Source organism: Protopterus annectens, chromosome 8.part1, assembly GCF_019279795.1.
Source record: "Protopterus annectens isolate FY-2018-M chromosome 8.part1, PAN1.0, whole genome shotgun sequence".
In the NCBI taxonomy this organism is placed as follows: Eukaryota; Metazoa; Chordata; order Ceratodontiformes; family Protopteridae; genus Protopterus; species Protopterus annectens.
In genome coordinates this window covers 231,182,238-231,197,162 of record NC_056742.1, presented here as the reverse complement: position 1 = coordinate 231,197,162, position 14,925 = coordinate 231,182,238, and positions in this window count along the sequence as shown.

Sequence of the window (14,925 nt, the reverse complement as noted above, 5' to 3'; positions counted from 1 at the left end):
TTTTTTAACCATTTTTGTTTTTACATCTGTTCAACTTAGAAATTGTATTAGTGGATGTAGGCCATAAAAATTATTGGATGATTATTGCAGAAATATTTATTTATTTCTGTGTACTATTATAACAGTTTATGTTGGGGGTGTGGCTAAGATGTAGTCTGGTTGGCAGCATCTTTTCTCAGCTTTGCACTCAAAAGATATTTCTGACAGGAAATTTTAAAAACTAGATATTGTAGACAAACCTATTTTGCTAAATTACTTCTACTAATATCACTAGAAGTCTAGATTGCAAACATTTTGGCTTTAATCATTATTTTTCCTGTCAAAAAATAAGAAAGAAGGTATCTGAATCTACTGCAAATGAGCTTTTCTAAGAATACCACACAGGACCAGACGATGAGAAAGGAAATACAGTCTTTATTAAATGCTATACAAGACTTATCAGTGAAATTTGACAAAATGAATACCAAACTTGACACTTTTGAAGAGAGATCTACAAAACAAATACAGCAGCTACAAGAAATAATGACGCAACAGAAGTCTCAAATAGCTGACATAGAGAGATCCTTAAATGATACTGAGGGCAGACTCTCAGAACAAGATCTTCAGCTACTTTTTTATCAAAACAAAATGCTTCATTACAAAATAAAATAAAGGATCTAGAGAACAGGTCCAGACGAAATAACCTTCATATCTATGGGCTGCCAGAGAAAATAGTGGGAGATAACATGGTGACTTTCCTTACTACCTGGTTACCAGGAGTTTTAAAATTACCTGAAGCTCTTTCTCATGGAATTGAAAGAGCCCATATATCCTTAAGAGCTCCTTCATCAACCATCAAATCAAAAAATCACTCGAGATCAATAATAGCAAAGTTTTTTTCATCACAGGATAAGGAACTTATTTTAAAGACAGCATGGTCAACATCTCCAGTTAAATACAAAGACAACATAATCAGATTTGATAATGATTACTCTGCTGGAGTTATAACTGCAAGAAAAGAATGTATCTCTCTCTGATAAAGGAATTGAAAAAAAGGCAACTTAAAGTGCTCCTGCTGTTCCCTGCAAGAATAAAAATCTTTTTTTACTGAAGGTCCTAAAACTTTTGACACTCTACAAGCAACAGTATCTTATCTTTCAGCTAATAAAACCTTGGATAAAGTGGAAGAAATGGATTGGAGCTCCTTTGGGGTAAAAAGACATGCAGAAAAGAATGAATGTAGCACTAATGACAAGAAAAAGAAGAAACTCAGAGACACATGAAAAGGGCAAACATTATTGTTTTCTATTTGCTCTGTAAGGTAAAAAAGTTCTTCTTTAAAAGCATTCATGCTTTACATATGTGTCAGTCCTTGAAGCAATATAAATACAGGATAAACAGGACATTTTATAACTAAAGGAAACAACCTTAAAAAAGCAAGGTAACATATCTTTCTTTATTACAGTGTAATTACTTAGTCATGATTACTCTAACTCTAAATGATATTAAGATAATTCATTTATAAATTACCTGCCTTTTACTGCTAGTATAGAATATGATGCATTTACACTGACATATTAATGTGGTGTGCTTAAATGAACATGATTCTTTTTATTTTATTTACACTGAGCTGCATGACATATCTAAACTGTTGCATTTAATTCACATAATAATATATAAAAGCTGATAGTAATAACTGTCCAAAAAGTGCCTTGAAAAGTAGTTATCTATTCTTTGATGCTAAAAGTGCCTTTTTGACTAACAAACAACTGTTTGGCTTGTATATCTGCCCCTTAATGTTAAGAAATCTAATAGCAGTTTAATGAGCTCGTGATCAGTTTAAAAAGCTCTAAAAGCTTCACTTACTTTGTTTTTGGCTTCCCGCCATGGCCACAAGCTGGGAACTCTTATTTTACCATCCCTAGAGTGGAGGTTCTTCAGTTAGAATCCACTAGTGTGTGTTAAATCCTCTACAAATGTACGAATGGCACAAAATGAAAGTAAACAGTCTGTGAGTGATATCAGCACTGAAACAAGACAGTATGGGTGTGGTTTAAGCTCTTAAGCTACTTAAAGTGACAAGCACACTCTTTATGAGATGGCAATGTGCTTTTACAGTTTAACAAATATTAAAAGTACACTGAAGTACCTAACAAATTTAGAAGTTATCAACACATGCATGATGTTTTATTATATTGTAACATTTGTTATTCATTTTGAATTGTACATATAAACAACACACAAGGCTTAAAAAGAAGTATATCACTTGAAAGAAATTGTATGAACAGTTAACACATACAGACTTTACTACAATCTTTTCTGATAACATCACCCAGGTAAATTACTATAATTTAACTTAATTTTATGAAAATGTAATATATTTAAGTCCTTGACTGGAACTATATAACACATTTGTAAACACATTGCAGCTAGTGTACTCAACCTTAAGGACAGTAAGACAATTATGGTTCATGAATGTAACTATTTGTTATTAGGCATTTTTAAAGGTAAAAAAGGAGTTGCTGTTTAATTATTAAGATGCTCTGCAAATATTAAATTGGTCGAGTAGCACAGTCATTAAGCAGTAATGAGCAAGAAAAAATCTCATAGACTTGCTTATGATATTGTATATATACATAGAAAAGAACTGCTGAATTATAAGTATGCTTTTATTAAAGGCAAGTTATACTAATATTGAACATCATCACTGAAAATGAATGGTTGTGTAGAGAGATAGTAACTCCCATTATATGACCAAGGCTAAAGAGATTGTCTTGTATGTCTAAATTGATCAGCCTTGAACCTTAAATTACAAATAGACATGCAATGTACTTTTACTTATAATACTGAATATATATTATATATCATCACAAATGCTAAAGCCATTGTCAGCTATATCTTATATTAATCACTTTTATAGTATCTATATATGTCATGTTTTTTAAAATATGACAAGTATTAAAATATGAATTGAATAGCATGGGCATTTACTAATATATTGCTGTTGGTACATGATATGCATGTAAATAACAGGTCTAATTTCTGTCTATGAAAGTAAATACCAGGCTATATGCATTTGTTAATTATGAATGAAGAGCTTGCTATCTATTCTTTTTAATATCCTATAGGTATGTACTTGTTCGGGACACACAGATGTTGCAAAGCTGCTGGTTCTTGCTTATTCATTAGTATATTTCTAACTGTAATGTTATAAATACATGGCGTGGACCACTTGAGTTGAGAATATGTATCTATATCGGGCATGTTCTCGGTTTGAATGTTCTATATTATCTATAATATGATATTGGGTATCCTCACTAAATTCAAAGAAGCCACAATAGAAATAAATATTTATTAAAAAATGGAGACTAGAAGGATGAAGAGAAAAAAAAGAAGGAAAATGGTCGGTGGTCATATAAGGTTATCCTTTCCTGTGTATGTAGAAGGGTTGACAGTAATAAGTACCAAACAATTGTGTTATAGCATGTTTAAAGTTTACTATGCTTGTTATATTTTCCAACCTTACAGTTATAACACTGTAGATAAATCATGTAATATCATAAGGATTATGAGTTGCTATTTGACATATGACATATGTGGTATACTAGTGGTGAAATGTGCCAGTGGCACTAAGAATATATAGGAACTGCCTGGAAATATAGTCTTAAACTATATAATACCAATGACAAAAAACAAATTAGTAGCATTTATGCCACTAAAATATGACTTTTTGAATTAAATGAAAACTATAAGATTACTGATATATGACAATAAAGGTATAATGTTATATTAGTTATTACGGACACTTCATGATTTAATTAAGTTGTAGTATAGTTAACAACTGATGCATATAATGCTTAAATGTTTTTATAGAGCATTACAAAAGTTTGATACCTATGAATGCCACTCACACTATAAGGGAGATAAACAGCAAGCATATTACTTTTAAGATGCTTAACCATTATTGCTATACAAAAGATATATTAAAATAAGAGATTTTTCTTTACAATTAAATCTAGGTATAGTTGTGTTGCCTTAGTGTTTTATAAAATATTAAAAATAGATAGAGACTGTATTTAAGTAATATGTAAATACAAATACATGTATACTTAAAAGATATATAAGATACTTTTCATTATAATACTACCATGTGGCGGGGCTGGGGGAGGATGCTGAAATGCAGATCTAGAGGGATTGCTTGAATGGTTAGATCATTCAAGGATGAGATGTTTTTTCTCATGGAAGGGTTTGGTGGTTGTTTATCTTATAATGTTTTCAGTTATGATCTTCTAATGTACTTTTATTGGGTGTCTATAATCTATTGTAATACTGTTGGAAGAAGAAAGAACAAGTCATTCTCTTCATGTACACACATCTACACATTGTTACGAGTATATGAATATGGATAAAAGCAAAGCTAATATAAATCCAATTGCAAAATGTATATCTATTAATGTAAATGGTTTAAATAATAGCTGCAAAAAGGGAAGTCTTTACAGATATTTAAAGATATGTGAAGCACAACTAGTATTTTTACAGGAAACACACCTTACACAGGATGACATAAATAAAATAAATAATAAAAAATTATACAGTACTAGTAAGTTCCTCCTATAGTCAAAAGCAAAGGGAAGTAGCAATTTTGTGGAAAAACACTACTTTAATGTCTAAAATCATAAACACGTTTCATGACAGCTCAGGAATGTTTTGTCTAGTGACAATATCTATCAATGAAATGGTATATACATTAGTGAATATTTATTGTATACCAGGACTAGGAGTTAGAGTGGCCAAACAACACTTAGAAGACATTGTACAATATGCCAAAGGCAATTTAATCGTAGCTGGAGATTTCAATTGCATTATAAAAGAAACTGACACAAATACTAAAACTACACGTAAGAGATCACCTTTAACAAAGTTGTTATCAGAGTTTGTTGAAACTTTTAATATAGTTGACATAAATGAGTATGCTGTCCCAGACATACTATTCTTTACACATTTGTCCCATAGACATAATACATACTCTAGAATAGATAGAGTCTACATAAAAGATTTAACCACTAAATTAAATAAAGTCAAGACAATTTCATGTCCATTTTCGGACCATAACACCATAACGTTTGAGATAGATTTGTGTTTCAAGAGAAGGGTATCAGTAACGAGAATACCACCCTACATAACAAATCTCAAAGATTTTAAGGAATTTTATATTAAAGAGACACAAGCATTCTTAGATATGAATCTTACGAAAGATGTATCTGAAAGATATATATAGTATGCATTGAAGGCATACCTATATGGAAGAGCGGTGGGATGGTATAAAAATAAACAAAAACAGTGGAATAAGGAATTAATGGAATTACAGTCAAAATTAGATAATTTAAAGTTTGATATTCAACATGGAATCGCCAACTTAATAAAAGAACTGAAAGATACTAATAAAAAATACTCAGATATGCTACACCATAAAACAATGATCAACTTAGAAAAAAATAAACTATGTTACTATTCAATGAACCCTAAAAACCAACAAAGAATAGCAAATATGACTAAAAAGATGATTAAAACAAATCAAATCAAGGAAATACATAATATAGAAACCAAAAAGAAAGTGTCTGATTTAGAAGGAATACTAGAAGCATTTAGTCTGTTCTTTCATAAACTTAATAATCAAAATGAGAAAATAGAAACTCATTCAGTATTGAAAGCTTTTCTTAAAAACAATGTTAAAGTTAGGTTATTAGAAGAGCAGGTACATCAATAGATAAGCAAATAATGACAGAACTTAAAGCTCAAGTAAATAAACTAAAATTAAACAAAGCTCCAGGTATAGATAATATCACCCCAGAAATGTTTAAATTACTATCTAATGAGGCTTTGCTGTTGTTATTAAATGTCTTTACATCAGTTAAAAATGGTAACAACATCTCTCCTTCTTAGAAGTACACATTAATATCATTAATTCTGAAACAAAGTAAGATCCGAGTGAATGTTCATCATACAGACCCATTTCACTTCTTAATCTAGATTATAACATTTTTATGGCAGTACATGCTGCTCAAATAAAACAATTATTACCATTTCTGATAGAGGAGGATCAAACAGGTTTTATAAAAGATAGGAGCACTTATGATGACATTAAAATAATTATTTCCTTAATTGATTATATAAATGTCACAAAAAACAAAATGAATGTTATTAGTTTAGACATAAACAGCGCATTTGATTCAGTGAACAGGGATTATTTATGGTTAGTTTTAGAAGAATATGGCTTCTCAAACAACTTTACCTTGTTAATAAAATCATTATATGAAAAATCATTGCCTTATATAAAACTGGAATCTTGTCTGTCTAAATCTATTAAAATAACAAAGGGCACAAAACAAGGCTGCCCTCTTTCTCCATTATTGTTTGCACTAGTCATTGAACCCTTAGCAAACAATATACGTATGGACAAAAATATTGAAGGAATACAATTAGACAACAGCCTAGAGCTTAAAATTCAACTTTTTGCTGATGATATTTTAATTATCTGAAAGAATAATAATAGCTCTTTAAAAGCATTATGGGACTCAATTCAAAACTTTCAAAACTTTTTGAGTCTTAAATTTAATGAGAACAAAACAAATGTATTGCTTATAAATACTAATAAAAAAGATCTAAATAAAAAATACCATAAATATATCCCTACCGATAATACAATTAAATACTTGGGAATTATAATAACTAACAATCTAGATACTACAATTGAAACAAATTATAAAGAAATCTTAAATAATATTAAAAATCTAATACAAAGATGGAATAAGTTCTTTTTTCAATGGAAGAAAGGCTCTATATAATTAAAATGATCATATTTCCAAAAATTCTTTATGTTATACAAGCTTGTTCTTTGCCACCAGCTAAATCGCACCTAAAACAATTAAATGATTTAATAGTAAGATTCCTATGGTATCCAAAAAAAACAAGGATAGCTATGAAATATCATCTAGATGATTGGGATATGGGTGGCATAGGTTTACCAGACATAGAAGTATATTTGCATTCATCTGTTATTAAAACAATATCATTATGGCTATGTACAAAATATACATCAAAATGGAAGCAAGTTCATGAGAGAATCTGGTTAAAATCAGGATTTGTAGTAACAAATAAGTATACCGATTTCATACCAAACAATTTTCTATGGCTGATGAAGGAATATATGATGATACATAAGCATAAAAATATAAGTTCCAAATACATTGCTTATACATAAAAAAATTTTAAAAATCTTATTAATAGCAATCCTGATATTAAAGCATGGTCATTTTTATTATATCCAGTAGCATACACACAAGGTAATATAACATTTGATATAGAAGTAGTCAACATGCTTAAAGAAAAGGGATTAATATACTGGCATCAATTGGTAAACTTTGGAAAACTTCTGACAATAGACCAAATTAAAAGGAAATTAAATATGGAAAATAGTTCATGGTTACATGTACAAGAATTAAGACAGTATATATTAAGCAAACAAGAAACAATGCAACTATCAATAAGACATAATGTTTCTAATCTTATAGAACATATAATATTACTAATGAATCAACCCATTACTGGAAAGGGATACTTATCATCTATTTATAAAACAAGCAAAAAAATAAAAACCTATAATAATGACAAAATATGGAACTATTATAGATCAATTAATGGACATGTGCCAAATGACAGAGACAAACATAATTTTTCTCTCTCCAAAGCAGACATCACTTTCATTACATTGGAGACTCTTTACATGGCAATTCATACACAGATCTTATGTAACCCCTCATAAAATGGAACTTATGTTTAAAAAAAATATTGGCTGCTGGAGATGTGATTTATCAATAAAAGCAGACTGGCAACATATGTTCTACGAATGCCATTTGATTAAACCATATTGGGATAAAATAAATTATTTTCTGCAAATGGTATTCAATGACACATTCCAGATTTCCAAATCTATTATTTTGTTTAATGCACCTGTACCTGACTGTGTACCAAGAACAGAATATGTAATCTTGTGGACTCTCCTAGCCATTGCAAGGAAGAACATTACATCAAACTGGAAATCCAAAGCTTCTCCAGATTTTAAGCAGTTCATGAATATGGTGTCAGCAGTATCACAATTGGAAATGAACACTATTAAAGGAAGAACTGAAAGAACTACATCATTATATATAGCATGGCAAAAAGTAACTGAAATACTGGAGAGTAATGACTGTAGCAGATTATAATCAGGAAACAATTGTATAGAAAGTCAATTATATGCCAACAATAGAAACCCTTGTAAATACTTTATTTTGGTTTTAATGTTTGATATCTGTTTAGAGGTTTTAGCCAACCTTTTTAAATAATTTCTAAATACTTCACTGTCATAAATAACCTGCATTCATGTTTTCTTGTTTTTGGAAATGAATAAAAATATTTACAAAAAAAAAAAAAAAAAGAACAGTTTATGTTCATGTCTCCTTATGAAATGGTTTTTGGAAACCAATGTACATTGTTTTCTGAAGGGATTATGACATTAGGGGTTATAGTTGTAAGAATATATATATATATATAAAAAAGCTATATGAATTTTTTTGCTGCTTTTAACTCCTTACAGCTGACCATTGGCTGCCACCAATGCCTTTCCTCATCTAGTGTGTTTACACTAGACTTTCTCCAACCAATTCTCAAAACCATTAAGGAGACAGAGGCATTCGAGTGCAGCAACGTATTGCTGCTGGGAGATCACTTATTCCTTTAATCCCCATCTCCTCCCCCTTTGCCCACTTGTAATTCCTTGGCAGTGAATGTGCAATGGGGATGTGGGCACATTGTCACTCTTTTGAGGGAATTCAGTTAATGATGCTGCTTATTTTTGTTTTAGGACATGCCCACTTGTGTGTCCCTAGACTTTGCCTAACACTAGAGGCATGCAGGAATGTGCCCTTCCCCCAGGATGAGTATGCCTTTGCCTGCAATGCCTCAGTTCTCCAAGCTACTGATCAAATCCAAGTCACCTGGTCCATAATTAGGGCTTTATCCTTCTATGCCACAGCATAGCCAGCTAGATTATTTTTTTTTTTGTAGTTGAGGAGAATGGTGGCAAATAGGATATTTAATTAATCAAATTCAAGAATTGGTAAGGGATATCTGGAAATATTACTCCAATAAGAGTAGATAAGGAGTATACCTCCATCTCTTTTTTTCATACAGTGTGTTCTTATTACATTAAATCCCAAAGACAGCATATCTTCATCAGCAATTGTTGATATTAGCCATGTTTCACAATGTGCTTGCTTGTGGTGAGAGTTTGCTTCTATCCAAGTATCTAGCTCAGTGACTTTATTTATTTATTTTTTGCTTTTGTTTATGTTACATATCTTAGGCTTGCTTATTTATTTATTTTATTTATTTAGATTTGCTTACCTGGAAATTCCAACTGGACGCAGGTCCTTTTTCAGTGGAGGCCCAGGGAGAAAAGCTCCACAGAACAATTAAATGAGCAACAGAGTACATGAAGAACAACTGAACAGACATATATTAGCAAATAATACATACTGCAGTAAACATTAGCTATAAGTACAACATGAAACATAGTAATGAACAGATATACCAATATCTAGCTAGAGGCTAGGAATAAAGGTAGGATGTATATAAAGATAGTACTAAGCTCAAATGGATACTGTTCTAAAGTCATATACCTAAATCTTATATACAAATATTGCACTAAACTCAAGCAGATATAAAGCAGAAGCTGCACATGAAGGTGGAATAAGCTCGAAGGGCTAATGGGATGGAAGGGGAAGATAGAGGAGTAATAGAGGAGACTGAGTGAGTAGTATATGTGCTAGTGAGAGCGAGCTAGGTGTAAGTCTGTTGGATATGTATTTGGAGTTGAGATAAAGTGAGGTAGTTAAGCATGTTATAACAGGTCTGAGAGATGGAGTGAGGAGGGAAAGGGGGGTAAAGGGTGAGCCAGAGCTTTCAGAGGAAGGAATGCAATGATTATACTGTGTGAGGCAGGGTGGGGAGGGGAGATGAAGGGGAGGGTAAAGGGTGAGCCAGAGCCTGCAGAGGAAGGAATACAATAATCAGATGGTGCGTGCTTAAAGTAATTGTTGTAGTTTGAATATATAGTTGCATGGGTATGTACATTCATGTAACCCACTCTGGCTGTCTTTGCGCTCTCACAGGTATATATACATATGTGGTCATATACTGCATTACGTATATATATATATATATATATATATATATATATATATATATATATAAAATGTATTTATTTATTTACTGATATTTATTAACTGGGTTTGTCCAACTGGGCTTGAGGCCCATTTTCAGTGGAGACCCGAGGAGAAAAGCTGCAACACATAAACAAATTACAGAAATTCAAACTTTAGAATTAAAAATGTAACAGAAGTCTGTTATACAAGAAAGTTAAAAAATAGAATAGCAATGCATGTAATTTAGAATCAAAAATGTAACAGAAGTCTGTTATACAAGAAAGTTAAAAAATAAAATAGCAATGCATGCACATAATTTTTTACAGTGAAACACATATATTTACATATATATAAGAAGAATTTTGACCAACAGTATTGATTTAGTATCTTTAGTAGGAATCCAAAATAATGGAGTACTTAGGTGGGAGGGAAGGGTGTAAGAGAGGTATAATGGAGGGGCAATAGGTTGGGGCTTCACAAGGGCAAGTTTTGAAGTTAATTAGATGAAGTTTGAGTTTTTCTTGAAAGTGAGATGGGTGGATGATGGAACGTATATCTATTGGAAGCCTATTCCAAGCTTGGGCAACGGAGTATTTACATAGGAGTTTGCCTGCAGTTTTTTTAGGTTGGTAGATGTGCAGTAGTTGCTGGTTAGAGGTGTAGAAAGTCCGAGGTGGAGTATAGATAGAGACAAAGGAAGAGAGAGCCAGACAAGATGAAGGCTTATAAAGAATAAAGTGCAGCATCTGAAGTTGAGTAGTTGAAGTTGGGGGAATTCAAGCCACTGGAGTGAGTTTAGGGCAAGGCAGTGATGTGAATTGTAAGGAGAGTTTGTGACAAACCTCGCCATCTTATGGTAGGTTTATTGGAGTTTGTTCAAGGTTGTGGTTTGAATGTTAGTGAGCACTGGAGCAGCATATAGAAGGGAGGGGAGGAATAGGACATGTGAGAAATTTTTTATTGTGGTACAGCAAACCATGTTTCTGGTGTGTCTTTTTTATACATTGGAGCATGTGAAGATTGAATTTAAGTTTATCATCAATGATGACTTTTTGTGTGAGTTTCAGATTATAGTCTTGTTAGAGGATTTAATAACAAAGGTGGATTTGTGGTGAGTGAGAGACCAGGGAAGAAAGAGTAAGAGTTTGGTCTTTTTTGGGATTGAGGATAAGTAGATTATTGGACAGCCACTGTTCTGTGGATAGAAATGCATGTTGAGTTAGAGTATGGAGTTCAGAGATACTGTCAGAGATGGAGATGAGGGTTGAGTCATCAGCATATTGGATGAGGGAGGATTCTTTACAAGATGTGTAGAGATCATTGGTAAAGACGTTAAACAGGAGGGGACCCAGGATAGACCCTTGAGGTACACCGGAAGGGACAGGTATAAATGGAGAAGTGGAAGAAAGCCATTTGACAGATTGCTGCCTGCAGGATAAGTAACTGGAGAACCAGGTAAGGGAGGAAGAAGAAAGATTAGATTTGCAAGTTTAGATAGCAGTAGGGGATGGGAGACTGTGTCAAAGGCTTTGGAAAGGTAAAGGAAGAGACAGGTTATGAGTTTGTTGTTATGCAGAGCCTTGTCAATGATATGTGTGAAGGATAAGAGGGCTGTGGTTGTGTTATGGTTAGGACAGAAACCATGCTGAGTGGGAGTGAGAAGGTTGTGCTGGAGAAGGTGGTTAAGAAGCTGTGAGTGTATGCATTTTTCAAGGATCTTAGTGAGGGGGGATAAGATGGCTATTGGGTGGTAGTTAGATGGGTCTGTATAGTTTCCACCTTTATACAGAGGAATAGTAAAGAAGAATTTCCATATGGTAGGGACAGTGGATTCCTCAACTGATCTATCTATTAGGATAGATACCAGATAGACTATGGAGTCAGCAGCAAGTTTGAGGAAGGTAGGATGTAGGTTATCAGTGGAGGGGGAGCAGGGTTTAAGCTTTTGAAGAAGAGTTCTAATGTAGGAAGTAGGAACTGGGCGTAAAGAGAATAGATTATTACTCAGAGGGTTGGGAGGGAAAGGCAGAGGAGTAGTGTTAGAGTTGGTAGGTAGGAGTGTTTGGATGGTGTCAATAAAGTCTTTAATGAGGAGACTAGCTGATTCTACAGGGGATGTGTTTGGGTAAGGGCAGGGTGTTGAGGGGCAGCCAGGAGAAAGAATTTTGTTTAAAGTCAACCAAAACTTCCAAGGGTTAGATTTACTATTGAGCTGTGCAGAGTTGTAGAAGGAACTTTTATCATTATTTGTTTGTTTTTTTGTAAGATTCCTGAGATGCCTATATTTATGTAGTAGAGGTAATTCCTTTGTTTTAATCCGGGCTTTCCAAGTACTATCTCTTTTGTGCATAAGGGACCTGGTTTCTTTGGATAGTAAGGGAGCATGATTGGATTTTATTCTAATCTTCCTAGAGAGAGCAAGGGAATTTAGGGTATTCAGGAAGATGCTATTGAATATGTTGACTGCTTCATTGAGAGGGATTTGTCTAAGGATGGACCAGTCTGTATTAGAACGAATGGAGTTGAATTGAGATATGTTAAAGTTAGAGAGTTTACAACAATCCCTGTAAAGGTGGGGTTTGGGAGGTTGGGCATTGCATCTTAAGACAGAGGTAGGAAGGTGGTCACTAAGACAATCTGGTAAGGTAGTGAGATTCTGGTATTAGCAGGGAGAGTTAGTGAGTATCCAGTCTATTATGACAAGGCACAGTGTACACACACACACACACACACACACACACACACACACACACACACACACACACACACACACACACAAAAAAATCATGCCTGCCAATGATGTAGTAAAGGCAGTTTGATACATGTGTTATAATGCAGTCATGGTGCCATTATGATTTTATAGTCTGTGTTCTGAGACATTAACACATGTGCTGGTTGCCTTGGGTTGAGTGTATTGTACAAATGCACATGACCTTTGTTACATGTTTTGTATACTATACCCTGATGTATAACACAGACAGTCTATATATGCTTTTGCATACCCTGTATAACAGAGACACCCTTCCCTGTGTCCTCAAACTACCTTTATTGCATCATTGGCAGGCATGGTTTCTTGTCGTGTGTGTGTGTGTGTGTGTGTGTGTGTGTGTGTGTGTGTGTGTGTGTGTGTGTGTGTGTGTGTGTGTGTGTGTGTGTGTGTGTACTGTGCCTTGTCAGCTATTTGTGCCATTATCCATTGTTTATTTGTGTAGCCTGTGTGTGCCAGTGCTGCACATTGTGTTGTCCATGATGTTGCTGCTCTCAGACACTTGTTTTTAGGTACTACCCTCACACTGTCACCTGTGGTGGACAATGAGATTGCAATATGTGTATGTGACACACCTATACAATTTTACTGTCTATGTCTGGCAATTGTGTAGGTCTCTGCTAGAAGACATGTCTTCAACTTTCTAATGACATTCCTTTTGTGGATCATGTTTAGGTTTGTTCTTTGTTGCTCCTCTCTTCTACATTATGCAGGGTAGAATGCCAATAACCATTTATAGATGAAGATAGTTTCTGGCATGATTTCTGTGGAGGACATTTAAAAATATGACAGAAGGTACCTGTTATGCATGTACTTGTCTGTTACATGTGCAGTGTGTTACACACATATACCATGCGTATCATGACCGCTCTCAGCATTGAGTCTTGTGTGTTAACAATTCATGCACAAAGTGTATGTATCATATACACTTATAATCTCTCAGATGTACACCCTGATAAATGTGAGAAATGGAATTCTGTTCTCTATGGCAGTCTGCCATTATGAACAGAATTCCATTTCTCACGATTTTCAGTGTGTATATCTGACAGCCTCAGCAGACATACATCATTCCTTCTAGAGCAGATGATGACATGACAGGTACTGTATATAGGAGCAGACTAAAATTCCCAGTACTGCTGGACATGCTTGCTGTAGAACAGAAGACATCATTTTACAGCACCTGGCCTCCAACAAAAATATTTGTACAAATGAATTGTCATGCCAGTTGCATGACTTTTAGCATGAAATGTTCATGCTCATGGCTGCATATCTTCACTCCTTGATGGGACACTGTATTTCTTGTTAAGGGCATTTGAAAATGGGGCTACACCCATCCTTAATCTCCTTCTATTTAGAACTAGTTGGGAAGTAAGGGAGCCCTACCTCCTGTACAAACAGAACTAATGGAAAACACAGTTTGCTATCATGGTTGTTGTGAAATGTAACAGAAACTTGTGTTACAGTATTTGTTTGTTGGGGCAACTATAGCAAAATAACATCTTCAATTTCTTTTGCAATAGTAACAGTTTAAAATTAATGATCAAACAGTATATGCTAATTCTGTATCAGTGTGGGCATGGGTGGCACAGTGGTGCAGTGGTTAATGCTGTCGCCTCACAGCAATAGGTTCTCCAGTTCGATTCTCGGTTGGGGTGCCTTCTGTGCAGAATTTGCATGTTTTTTCCTGCATTCATGAGGGTTTCCTCCGGGTACTCCAGTTTCCTCCCACATTCTAAAGACATGCTTCTGGAGTATTTCTCCCCAGGCCTCCACTGAAAACAGGATCTATGGAACCTAGTTGGACTTTCCCAGTCAACAAATGTTAAATAAATAAAAAAATTTAAAAAATGATTAATGTGATGCAACTGTTGAGGTGCTTCATGAACTTGTTATTCCATGAACTGTAACAGGGGCAGCTGTAATAAAACATTGCCA